Consider the following 13,315-nt stretch of genomic DNA (forward strand, 5'->3'; position numbering starts at 1 on the left):
GACCCTGTCTACTCGTGTTGGCCCCACCTTCGGTCAATCTCGGCCTGTCCACAACATAGGGCCACTTTTAGCTTTTTTTCCAGGGCCACTTTAAATTCCCAATCTGCCCCTGATTTTGGGGGACATTATGTGTACATTATTAGAGTCAGGTACAGTGGGATGCGAAAGTTTGGGCAACCTTGTTAATGTCATGATTTTTCTGTATAAATCGTTGGTTGTTACGATAAAAAATGTCAGTTAAATATATCATATAGGAGACACACACAGTGATATTTGAGAAGTGAAATGAAGTTTATTGGATTTACAGAAAGTGTGCTATAATTGTTTAAACAAAATTAGGCAGGTGCATAAATTTGGGCACTGTTGTCATTTTATTGATTCCAAAACCTTTAGAACTAATTATTGGAACTCAAATTGGCTTGGTAAGATCAGTGACCCCTGACCTACATACACAGGTGAATCCAATTATGAGAAAGAGTATTTAAGGGGGTCAATTGTAAGTTTCCCTCCTCTTTTAATTTTCTCTGAAGAGTAGCAACATGGGGGTCTCAAAACAACTCTCAAATGACCTAAAGACAAAGACTGTTCACCATCATGGTTTAGGGGAAGGATGAAAGCTGTCTCAGAGATTTCAGCTGTCTGTTTCCACAGTTAGGAACATATTGAGGAAATAGAAGACCACAGGCTCAGTTCAAGTTAAGGCTCGAAGTGGCAGACCAAGAAAAATCTCGGATAGACAGAAGCGACGAATGGTGAGAACAGTCAGAGTCAACCCACAGACCAGCACCAAAGACCTACAACATCATCTTGCTGCAGATGGAGTCAATGTGCATTGGAGATGCTGTATGCAAGAGTGATGCAGAGGAAGCCTTTTCTCCGCCCACAGCACAAAAAGTGCCGCTTGAGGTGGGCTAAAGCACATTTGGACAAGCCAGCTTCATTTTGGAATGAGGTGCTGTGGACTGATGAAACTAAAATTTAGTTATTTGGCCATAACAAGGGGCGTTATGCATGGAGGAAAAAGAACACAGCATTCCAAGAAAAACACCTGCTACCTACAGAAAAATATGGTGGTGGTTCCATCATGCGGTGGGGCTGTGTGGCCAGTGCAGGGACTGGGAATCTTGTCAAAGTTGAGGGACGCATGGATTCCACTCAGTATCAGCAGATTCTGGAGAGCAATGTCCAGGAATCAGTGACAAAGCTGAAGCTGCACCGGGGCTGGATCTTTTAACAAGACAACGACCCTAAACACTACTCAAAATCCACTTAGGCATTTATGTAGAGGAACAAGTACAACATTCTGGAATGGTCATCTCAGTCCCCAGACCTGAATATAATTGAAAATCTGTGGTGTGACTTAAAGAGAGCTGTCCATGCTCGGAAGCCATCAAACCTGAATGAACTAAAGATGTTTTGTAAAGAGGAATGGTCCAAAATACCTTCATCCAGAATCCAGACTCACATTGGAACCTACAGGAAGCGTTTAGAGGCTGTAATTTCTGCAAAAGGAGGATCTACTAAATATTGATTTCATTTCTTTTTTGTGGTGCCCAAATTGATGCACCTGCCTAATTTTGTTTAAACAATTATAGCACACTTTCTGTAAATCCAATAAACTTCATTTCACTTCTCAAATATCACTGTGTGTGTCTCCTATATGATATATTTAACTGACATTTTTTATCGTAATAACCAACGATTTATACAGGAAAATCATGACGATTAACAAGGTTGCCCAAACTTTCGCATCCCACTGTATATTACTTCCTGGGCATAATTATTTTTAAAGTATTGAAGGGGAACTATCTGTGTGGTAATACTATTTTCAGGGGGATTATCTGTTTCTGCAGTATAGTAATGGGGAACACAGTGAGCACAGCATTGTGGGTGGCAGGATGGGGTGTTCAGAAAGTGGGAGAATGATGGAAAAATAGGAAACTAAGTGACTGTGACCTAATCTGAGTGTGTACCGTTTATCACTGAGCCAATTACTTACCCACATACACACATTTTCTCCTAGTCTGAGCATTCTCATTTTATATACTAACATTTTATGTGGCACAGTATAAAATGCTTTGGAGAAGTCAAGATATACGACGTCCATTGATTCACCTTGGTCAAGTCTAGAACTTACCTCCTCTCAGAAACTGATTAAATTAGTTTGACAAGACCGATCCCTCATGAAGCCATGCTGATCCAGCATTATTCGCTTATTTTCATTGATTGTACTGCTAGATAGCATCTCATTTGCTAAGTGCCTATCCTGTGGAATAATACCTGTCAATATGGAGTCCTTAAATATCAGAAATAAGGGTCTTGCTATGACATTACTTAATTCTCTTAGGATACGGGGCTGTATGACATCTGGTCCCGGCGACTTGTCTACAAACCGGATTCCAAAAAAGTTGGGACACTAAACAAATTGTGAATAAAAACTGAATGCAATGATGTGGAGATGGCAAATGTCAATATTTTATTTGTAATAGAACGTAGATGACAGATCAAATGTTTAATCCGGGTAAATGTATCATTTTAAAGGAAAAATACGTTGATTCCAATTTTTTTTGTGCCAACAAATCCCAAAAAAGTTGGGACAAGTAGCAATAAGAGGCTGGAAAAAGTAAATTTGAGCATAACGAAGAGCTGGAAGACCAATTAACACTAATTAGGTCAATTGGCAACATGATTGGGTATAAAAAGAGCTTCTCAGAGTAGCAGTGTCTTTCAGAAGCCAAGATGGGTAGAGGATCACCAATTCCCACAATGTTGCGCAGAAAGATAGTGGAGCAATATCAGAAAGGTGTTACCCAGCGAAAAATTGCAAAGACTTTGCATCTATCATCATCAACTGTGCATAACATCATCCGAAGATTCAGAGAATCTGGAACAATCTCTGTGCGTAAGGGTCAAGGCCGTAAAACCATACTGGATGCCCGTGATCTCCGGGCCCTTAAACGACACTGCACCACAAACAGGAATGCTACTGTAAAGGAAATCACAGAATGGACTCAGGAATACTTCCAGAAACCATTGTCAGTGAACACAATCCGCCTTGCCATCCGCCGTTGCCAGCTGAAACTCTACAGTGCAAAGAAGAAGCCATTTCTAAGCAAGATCCACAAGCTCAGGCGTTTTCACTGGGCCAGGGATCATTTAAAATGGAGTATGGCAAAATGGAAGACTCGATTCAAGTTCTTTTTGGAAATCTGGGACGCCATGTCATCCGGACCAAAGAGGACAAGGACAACCAAAGTTGTTATCAACGCTCAGTTCAGAAGCCTGCATCTCTGGTGGTATGGGGTTGCATGAGTGCGTGTGGCATGGGCAGCTTGCCTATCTGGAAAGGCACCATCAATGCAGAAAAATATATTCAGGTTCTAGAACAACATATGCTCCCATCCAGACGTCATCTCTTTAAGGGAAGACCCTGCATTTTTCAACAAGAAAATGCCAGACCACATTCTGCATCAATCACAACATCATGGCTGCGTAGGAGAAGGATCCGGGTACTGAAATGGCCAGTCTGCAGTCCAGATCTTTCACCTATAGAGAACATTTGGTGCATCATAAAGAGGAAGGTGCAACAAAGAAGGCCCAAGATGATTGAACAGTTAGAGGCCTGTATTAGACAAGAATGGGAGAGCATTCCTATTTCTACACTTGAGAAACTGGTGTTCTCAGTCCCCAGACGTCTGTTGGGTGTTGTAAGAAGAAGGGGAGATGCCACACAGTGGTGAAAATGGCCTTGTCCCAACTTTTTGGGGATTTGTTGACACCATGAAATTCTGATTCAACATATTTTTCCCTTAAAATGGTACATTTTCTCAGTTTAAACTTTTGTTCTGTGATTTATGTTCTATTCTGAATAAAATATTAGAAGTTGGCACCTCCACATCATTGCATTCAGTTTTTATTCACGATTTGTATAGTGTCCCAACTTTTTTGGAATCCGGTTTGTATTTGACACTGCTGTACTTCTTCCCGGGTCAGACAGGCCACTTCTGCGCGCGCCTGTGTTCATTCGGCGCAGGCGCTCTGAGATGAGGAAGCTTGCCTCCTCAGAACTCCCTCAGTGCGCCTGCGCCGATGACATCACCGAAAGAGAAGACGTCATCGGCGCAGGCACACTGAGGGAGTGCTGAGGAGGCGAGCCTCCTCATCTCAGAGCGCCTGCGCCGAATGAACACAGGCGCGCGATTTTTGAAATGCTGACAGGGCCGGCCGGAGGAGGAGATCTCGGCTGGCCCTGTCAATCAACACGACGAGGGGGCGGTTTTTTGCGGCGGCTACCAGCAAGTAGACCCCCTATTAGCTGGTAGAGACCTAATTTACATATTATAAAAGTTAGTTTTTATAAGAAACTGCTGAAGGAAAGTAAGTAAGACCATTATATTTTCATATATCGCAGTATAAGGAATTTAACTAGCCCAAAAAAAAAAAATGACTTTAGTGGGGTGACAGAAGTCCTTTAAGACCACTTTCACACTCACAATCACACCCACCACAGCGCTGCCCCCCCCCCCCCCCCCCAGGGAAGGAAGGATTTGTCAGCCGAACCACCCATATGCATCACCATCTATGTAAGAGTACGGAGGAGACTTGTCCTTATAACATAAGACTGCACTCTTCTTTTCATATTAATAATAATAAGCCCACTGCTCACCACATTTCCCCTTTCCTGTAGGTAATATTTTTACTCATGCTATTTCAGGCGCTGGCCTCGCTTGTAGCCAGAGTCCCCAAATTTTCTCAAATTTCTCTGCGTTGCCTCTCGCCATAAACGTTAGTTTAATACATCGGCAAAACCGCATCTATAATTTGGATCCACTTTTGTACCGACTGGACCGCCGAAGGTTTCCAGTTCAGTGAAATGACCTTCCTGGCGTAGAACATTAAAAGTCTATACAGCATCCTAGCATGCTTAGTTTGGATCAGATCATTCACTAGTCCCAATAAGCTATTCTCTGGGGAGCATACTGCTGGTAACCCTAATTTCTCATTAAGAAATTTGTGAATTCCTGACCAAAACTGTGCTATCACTGGACAACTCCATATCATGTGAATCAAGGTTCCCCTTTCTGTGCCACATCTAGAGCATTGAGGAGTATCCAATTTACGCATACGATGTAGCCTTACTGGAGTCAGGTATGTGCGATGCAGCCATTTAGCCTGTATTAATTGGTCCCTTGCACTGATTACCGAGTGCCTCCAAGTGTGCATTAGTTCTTTCTCGTGCCTATTCTCCAATTGCAGAATATCCACCTTCCACCTATCTCCCACATTTAGATAAGGGGGATGAGGCCTGCAACATCAGTTCCGCATAGAAGGAAGAAACTGGTTTACACAACTCTCTCAATCGAGCAACCTTTTCAATGGATCTATATTCTAGCTTAATGGGATCCTTACCAAATTGTTTAGTACATGCATGTCTAAGGGCTCTTTCACACCTGCGTTCTTTTCTTCCGGCATAGAGTTCCGTCGTCGGGGCTCTATGCCGGAAGAATCCTGATCAGGATTATCCCCATGCATTCTGAATGGAGTGAAATCCGTTCAGGATGCATCAGGATGTCTTCAGTTCCGGAACGGAACATTTTTTGGCCGGAGAAAATACCGCAGCATGCTGCGCCTTTTGCTCCGGCCAAAAATCCGGAACACTTGCCGCAAGGCCGGATCCGGAATTAATGCCCATTGAAAGGCATTGATTCGGATCCGGCCGTAAGCTAAACGTCATTTCGGCGCATTGCCGGAGCCGACATTTAGCTTTTTCTGAATGGTTACCATGGCTGCCGGGACGCTAAAGTCCTGGCAGCCATGGTAAAGTGTAGCGGTGAGCGGGGGAGCAGCATACTTACCGTCCGTGCGGCTCCCCGGGCGCTCCAGAGTGACGTCAGGGCGCCCCACGCTCATGGATGACGTGTCGCATGAATCACGTCATCCATGCGCATGGGGCGCTCTGACGTCATTCTGGAGCGCCCCAGGAGCCGCACGGACTGTAAGTATACCGCTCCCCCGCTCCCCGCTCCTACTATGGCAACCAGGACTTTAATAGCGTCCTGGCTGCCATAGTAACACTGAAAGCATTTTGAAGACGGTTCCGTCTTCAAATGCTTTCAGTACACTTGCGTTTTTCCGGATCCGGAGTGTAATTCCGGCAAGTGGAGTACACGCCGGATCCGGACAACGCAAGTGTGAAAGAGCCCTAAGTTGGAAGTATCTAAACAAACTAGATTTGGGAATCTGAAATTCTTCCCTGAAGTCTCTAAATGTCTTGAAGTTTCCCTCTACGTATAGTTGGGTAGCGTACTTCACCCCATGTCGCGGCCAGAACTCAAACTCCTGCAGCTTATACAATTCCTGTAGTCCTTGATTACGCCACAACGGCGTCACCGGGGACAACTCCCCTCTGTCTTCCCCATTCTTGTTCACCTGTACAGTTTTCCCCCAAATAGTTAATGCCGCCAACATATTGGAGGTAAGACATCTAACTGGGTATTTACCCTCCCTATATATGAAGTTTGTTAAAGCTTCATATGACCCCAACAATTCAGCCTCCAGAACAGTCGCTGGATTATTGGCGTCTGCTCTGATCCACCAACTGGCATATGTCAGCTGCACTGCTTGGTAGTACTTGTACATATCAGGGAGAGCCAAACCACCCCTGACATAAGACGCTTTCAGCGTATCTCTAGCAATTCTGGGCTGTGTATTGGGCCATAGGAAGGGAGTCAGTAATTTATCAATCGCCTCAAAATGGTATTTCTTTAAAAGCTCCGGCGCCGCCCTATACATACACTCACCTAAAGAATTATTAGGAACACCATACTAATACGGTGTTGGACCCTCTTTTGCCTTCAGAACTGCCTTAATTCTACGTGGCATTGATTCAACAAGGTGCTGATAGCATTCTTTAGAAATGTTGGCCCATATTGATAGAATAGCATCTTGCAGTTGATGGAGATTTGAGGGATGCACATCCAGGGCACGAAGCTCCCGTTCCACCACATCCCAAAGATGCTCTATTGGGTTGAGATCTGGTGACTGTGGGGGCCATTTTAGTACAGTGAACTCATTGTCATGTTCAAGAAACCAATTTGAAATGATTCGAGCTTTGTGACATGGTGCATTATCCTGCTGGAAGTAGCCATCAGAGGATGGATACATGTTCTCATTCTGTTTACGCCAAATTCGGACTCTACCATTTGAATGTCTCAACAGAAATCGAGACTCATCAGACCAGGCAACATTTTTCCAGTCTTCAACAGTCCAATTTTGGTGAGCTCGTGCAAATTGTAGCCTCTTTTTCCTATTTGTAGTGGAGCTGAGTGGTACCCGGTGGGGTCTTCTGCTGTTGTGGCCCATCCGCCTCAAGGTTGTGCGTGCTGTGGCTTCACAAATGCTTTGCTGCATACCTCGGTTGTAACGAGTGGTTATTTCAGTCAACGTTGCTCTTCTATCAGCTTGAATCAGTCGGCCCATTCTCCTCTGACCGCTAGCATCCACAAGGCATTTTTGCCCACAGGACTGCCGCATACTGGATGTTTTTCCCTTTTCACACCATTCTTTGTAAACCCTAGAAATGGTTGCGCGTGAAAATCCCAGTAACTGAGCAGATTGTGAAATACTCAGACCGGCCCGCCTGGCACCAACAACCATGCCACACTCAAAATTGCTTAAATCACCTTTCTTTCCCATTCTGACATTCAGTTTGGAGTTCAGGAGATTGTCTTGACCAGGACCACCCCCCTAAATGCATTGAAGCAACTGCCATGTGATTGGTTGACTAGATAATTGCATTAATGAGAAATAGAACAGGTGTTCCTAATAATTCTTTAGGTGAGTGTATATAGTAATTTTGGTAACAAGGCCATTTTGAAGATATTTATCCGCCCCACCAGGGAAAGAGGAAGGGCTATCCAAGACTTTAATTTTTGTGTAATATATTCCATAGTCGGAAGCAGATTGAGAGAGGTGAACTGTTCAGGCTCTTTATGTACTATGACTCCCAAATATTTGAACTTATCAACCACTAAGAGTTTTGACCTTGCCGATACTCTCGTATTCTCGGTTTCATCCACCAAATACAACACCGATTTGGCCCAATTAATTTTAAGTCCTGAATACCACCTGTATTCATCTACCACTTCTAGGAGTGTATCTAGTGATTTCTCCGTATCTCCCAAATATACCAACATATCATCGGCGTAAAGTGATAATTCCAAGTGCAATATTCCAACCCTCTATCCCTGGGCTGCTATTTATCAAAATAGATATTGGTTCCACCACCAGAGCGAAGAATAACGGCGACAGTGGGCACCCTTGTCTGGTCCCTCTGCGTAAATGAAAGGGCCTGGATAACGTCCCGTTCACACGCACTCCTGCCGAGGGGTCCGCATATAACAGATGCAGCCATTTCACAGAGTTCTTTGGGAACCCAAACTTTGCTAATACTTCCCATAGAAATTGCCACTCAACAGAATCAAATGCTTTTTCATTGTCTAAAGACACTATTGCCCTATCTCTCTGCGTAAATGAAAGGGCCTGGATAACGTCCCGTTCATACGCACTCCTGCCGAGGGGTCCGCATATAACAGATGCAGCCATTTCACAAAGTTCTTTGGGAACCCAAACTTTGCTAATACTTCCCATAGAAATTGCCACTCAACAGAATTGTCACGGAACCATGAACCAGACGTACAACAAGAGATAAGTGAAAATAAGAAGGCTTTATTGAAAATAAAGCTGTAAAGCAAAAGTCCAAACGGATGGTGAAACCGAGCAGAGTCTTTGCGAAGCCAGAGGTCAGGAACCAGAAGGGTAGTCAGACGAAGCCAGGATCAGGAACCAGCAGGGTAGTCAGACGAAGCCAGGATCAGGAACCAGCAGGGTAGTCAGACGAAGCCAGGATCAGGAACCAGAAGCAGCAGCAGTCTTAGAAGCATGTGAACACAAGAGGACCAAGCAAGGAACTGAAGCCACAGACCTCCTATATATATGAGCTAGGCATCCAGCTCCTCCCAGGGGAAGGAGGAGCCGCAGGGTGGAAGGCTACAAGAAACCCAGAAACCAAGATGGCCGCCAGCACATGTCAAACGAAGGAGAGCAGCAAGCAGGTAAGACCATGACAGTACCTCCCCCTCAAGGGCCCCTCCTCCGCGGAGCACAAAACGGTTTCTGAGGGAAGCGTGCGTGGAAGGCTCGGAGCAAGGCAGGAGCATGGACATCTGCGGAGGGAACCCAGGAACGCTCCTCTGGACCATAACCACGCCAATGGACCAAAAACTGCAACCGACCGCGGACCAGGCGTGAGTCCAGGATATTGCTCACCTCATATTCCTCACGATTGCCCACTTGGACCGGACGAGGCCGAGGAACCGAGGAAGTGAAACGATTACACACCTGTGGCTTCAACAGGGAGACATGAAACACGTTGGAGATCCGCATGCCAGGAGGAAGCGCAAGGGCATAGGCTACCGGGTTTACCCTGCGAAGCACTCGGAAGGGACCAACAAAGCGAGGCGCCAGCTTGGGAGTGGGCACTCGAAGGTTGAGGTTGCGGGTGGACAACCATACACGGTCTCCGACCTGGTAGGAAGGAGCAGGCGCTCGTCTGCGATCAGCCTGGAGTCTCTGGCGCTGCGCAGAGACCTCAAGGGACTTCTGGATCTGTACCCAAGAAGCACGTAGGACGGAAAGGTGATCCTCCACAGCCGGAATATCCTGGGGAGAGAATACCTCCGGTAACACGGCAGGTTGGAACCCATAATTGGCCATGAAGGGAGACGTCCCAGAGGAAGAGTTCACCGCCGTGTTCCTGGCAAACTCAGCCCAAGGCAGGAGGTCAACCCAATTGTCTTGGTGATCGGAGACATAGCAACGAAGGAATTGCTCCAAGGCCTGATTGGATCGTTCTGCGGCCCCATTGGACTGAGGGTGGTAGGCCGAGGAGAAGGAGAGATGAATCCCCAACTGGGAGCAAAAGGCGCGCCAGAACCTGGACACAAACTGACTCCCCCGATCCGACACAATCTCCTTAGGCAAACCGTGCAACCGGAAGACCTCCCTGGCAAAAATCGTGGCCAACTCTTGTGCAGAGGGTAACTTCTTGAGAGGAACACAGTGGCACATTTTGGAAAACCGATCCACAATCATGAGAATGACCGTATGGCCTCGGGATGCAGGGAGGTCCACAATGAAATCCATCCCCAGGTGTGACCATGGGCGCTCCCCGGTGGCTATGGGTTGCAGAAGGCCCAACGGAAGGTGCCGAGGGGACTTACTCTGGGCACAAACGGAGCATGCCGCTACATATGCGGCGATGTCGGAACGTAGGGAAGGCCACAAGAACAGACGTGAAACAGCCCAGGACAGGTGATTCTTTCCAGGATGCCCCGCGGTCTTGGAGTTATGGTAGGTTCGCAACAACCGAGTGCGCAACTCCTCAGGCACAAAACATCTGCCGTTGGGTCTCCCAGAGGGAGCACCAGATTGAGCCGCCAAAATCTGCTCACCCAGGGGAGAGGTCAGGCTGGTGCGAATGGCGGCCAGGATCTGATTCGGAGGTATGACCGAAGTCGGAATCGACTCCTCCCTGGACAGCTCGGAGTACTGCCGTGATAAGGCATCCGCCCTGATGTTCTTGGAACCGGGTAGGTAGGAGACCACGTAATTAAAACGTGACAAGAACAGAGCCCATCTGGCCTGACGTGGTGTCAATCTCTTGGCCTCAGAAAGGTAGGTCAGATTCTTGTGGTCCGTCAGGATGAGAACCGGAACCACCGAACCCTCGAGCAAGTGCCTCCATTCTTTAAGGGCCTGCACGATGGCCAATAACTCCCTGTCACCAATCTGATAGTTGCACTCCGCGGAAGACAGTTTCCGGGACTATAACCCACAAGGAAGCAGAGGACCCTCTGGTGTTCTACGCTGAGACAGAAGGGCGCCTACTCCCGTCTCAGACGCGTCCACCTCGAGGACAAAGGGCAACCCAGGGTTGGGATGCGACAGAATCGGAGCCGACACAAAGGCGGACTTTAGGGCCTCAAAAGCTCGGATGGCCTCGAGCGGCCAGACCTGGGAATTACTGCCCTTCCTGGTCAGATCCGTGAGAGGCTTGGCCAGCATGGAAAAGTCCCTGATGAACTTCCGATAATAATTGGCGAAGCCCAAAAAGCGCTGCAGGGAACGAAGACCACTGGGCTGGGGCCACTGTAAGACAGCCGAAACCTTCTCAGGATCCATGGAGAACCCCTCAGCGGAAATGATGTAACCTAAGAAGGTTACCTGGGATCGGTGAAATTCGCATTTCTCAAGCTTACCGAACAGCTTGTTCTCTCGTAACCGTTGCAACACTCGTCTGACATCCAGAATGTGGGCCTCCATGGATTCAGAATATACCAAGATGTCATCCAAATAGACTACCACACACTGCTGCAACAGGTCACGGAAAACATCGTTGATGAATTCCTGAAAGACTGCGGGCGCATTGCACAACCCAAAGGGCATAACCAAGGATTCGTAATGACCGGTCCTGGTGTTAAACGCGGTCTTGCACTCATCGCCCGCCTTGATCCTTACCAGGTTATATGCCGCCCTCAGGTCGAGTTTGGTAAAGACCGTGGCCCCTTTAAGGCGATCGAACAGCTCGGAAATCAAGGGTATCGGGTAAGCGTTCTTGATCGTGATGCGATTGAGACCCCTGTAATCGATGCAAGGCCTCAACTCACCGCCCTTCTTTTTCACAAAGAAAAATCCAGCCCCTGCCGGGGACGAAGATTTGCGAATGTGTCCGCGTGAAAGCGCCTCCCTCACGTACTCCTCCATGGCCTCATTCTCCGCTACCGACAGTGGATAGACTTTGCCACGAGGAGGAACGGCACCAGATTGTAACTCTATGGCACAATCGTATGGGCGGTGCGGAGGTAGGGCAACCGCGCGCACCTTATCGAATACATCCCGGTACTCCTCGTATTCAGGAGGCAACAGAGAGTCCGAGGAAGTACACAGCAACTTGACAGACCCATGGATGCAACTAGCCCCACACTGCGGTGACCACGAGAGGATCTCGACCGATCTCCAATCGAAAGTCGGATTATGCTTCTGGAGCCAGGGGTACCCCAAGACCACCGAGTAGTGTGGAGACGAAATAACCTGGAGGCAGACTGACTCTCTGTGAACGGCACCAATGGCTATCCCCACTGGAAGGGTCTCATGAGTCACGTGTGGCGGCAGAAGGGGTCTGCCATCTATCGCCTCAAGAGCCAGTGGGGAACCTCGAGCCTGCAGAGGAATGGAATTGGCGGCAGCGAACACACTATCAATGAACAAACCACCAGCACCAGAGTCCACCAACGCCTGGGTCGTCACCGAGCCCCCGACCCAGGAGAGGACAACAGTGATCAGTGGTTTGTCAACACGGGAAACCGGGGACGAGGAGACTCCACCCAAGATCTGCCCCCGACAGGATCTCAGGGTACGAGCGTTTCCCGGACGGTTCGGACATGCCAACCGAAAATGCCCACCGAGACCACAGTACATGCATCGGCCCTCGCGTCTCCGGAGTGCCCTCTCCCCCTCGGACAGGCGAGCAAACCCCAGCTGCATGGGTTCACCCCCAGACAAGTCATCCCCAGGAGGCGTGGGAGGAGAGGGAGGCACGGGTGGGACAGCAAACGTAGGCACCAATCTGTTAGAAGACCTCCGCAGGTTCTCCTTAAAGGAAGGTCTCTCCCTGAGTCTGGTGTCAATCAAAATCAGGAAAGAAATAAGAGACTCGAGCTCAACTGGTAGGTCCTTAGCTGCAACCTCATCCTTCAAGGCATCCGAGAGACCATGAGAGAAAGCAGCGACCAGAGCCTCATTATTCCAGCCCACCTCTGCTGCCAGGGTACGAAACTCAATGGCATATTCAGCTACGGATCGTGAACCCTGTCTGATGGACATAAGAAGCTTCGCAGCAGAGGCAGCACGAGCCGGCACATCGATTACCTTCCGAAGAGAAGCAACAAAACCGGAAAACTCGGCAACCACCGGATTGTTGTTCTCCCATAAAGGGCTGGCCCAGGCCAAGGCCTTGTCCGAGAGCAGCGAGATCAAGAAGCCCTCCTTTGATCTCTCAGTAGGAAAGGCATGTGGCAGCAACTCGAAATAAATGCCCACCTGGTTAAGGAAACCTCGGCACTGAGTTGGCTCTCCCCCAAAGCGCTGTGGAAGAGGGGCAGAACCGGTCATACCCCGAAACACCGCAGGCGCAACAACAGGTGTCGGGGTAGACTCTGGCGCAACAACCGGAGCGGCAGTAGGAGCGAGCCCAGGA

This window comes from Bufo bufo, chromosome 3 (genome assembly GCF_905171765.1).
Source record: "Bufo bufo chromosome 3, aBufBuf1.1, whole genome shotgun sequence".
Taxonomy (NCBI): domain Eukaryota; kingdom Metazoa; phylum Chordata; class Amphibia; order Anura; family Bufonidae; genus Bufo; species Bufo bufo.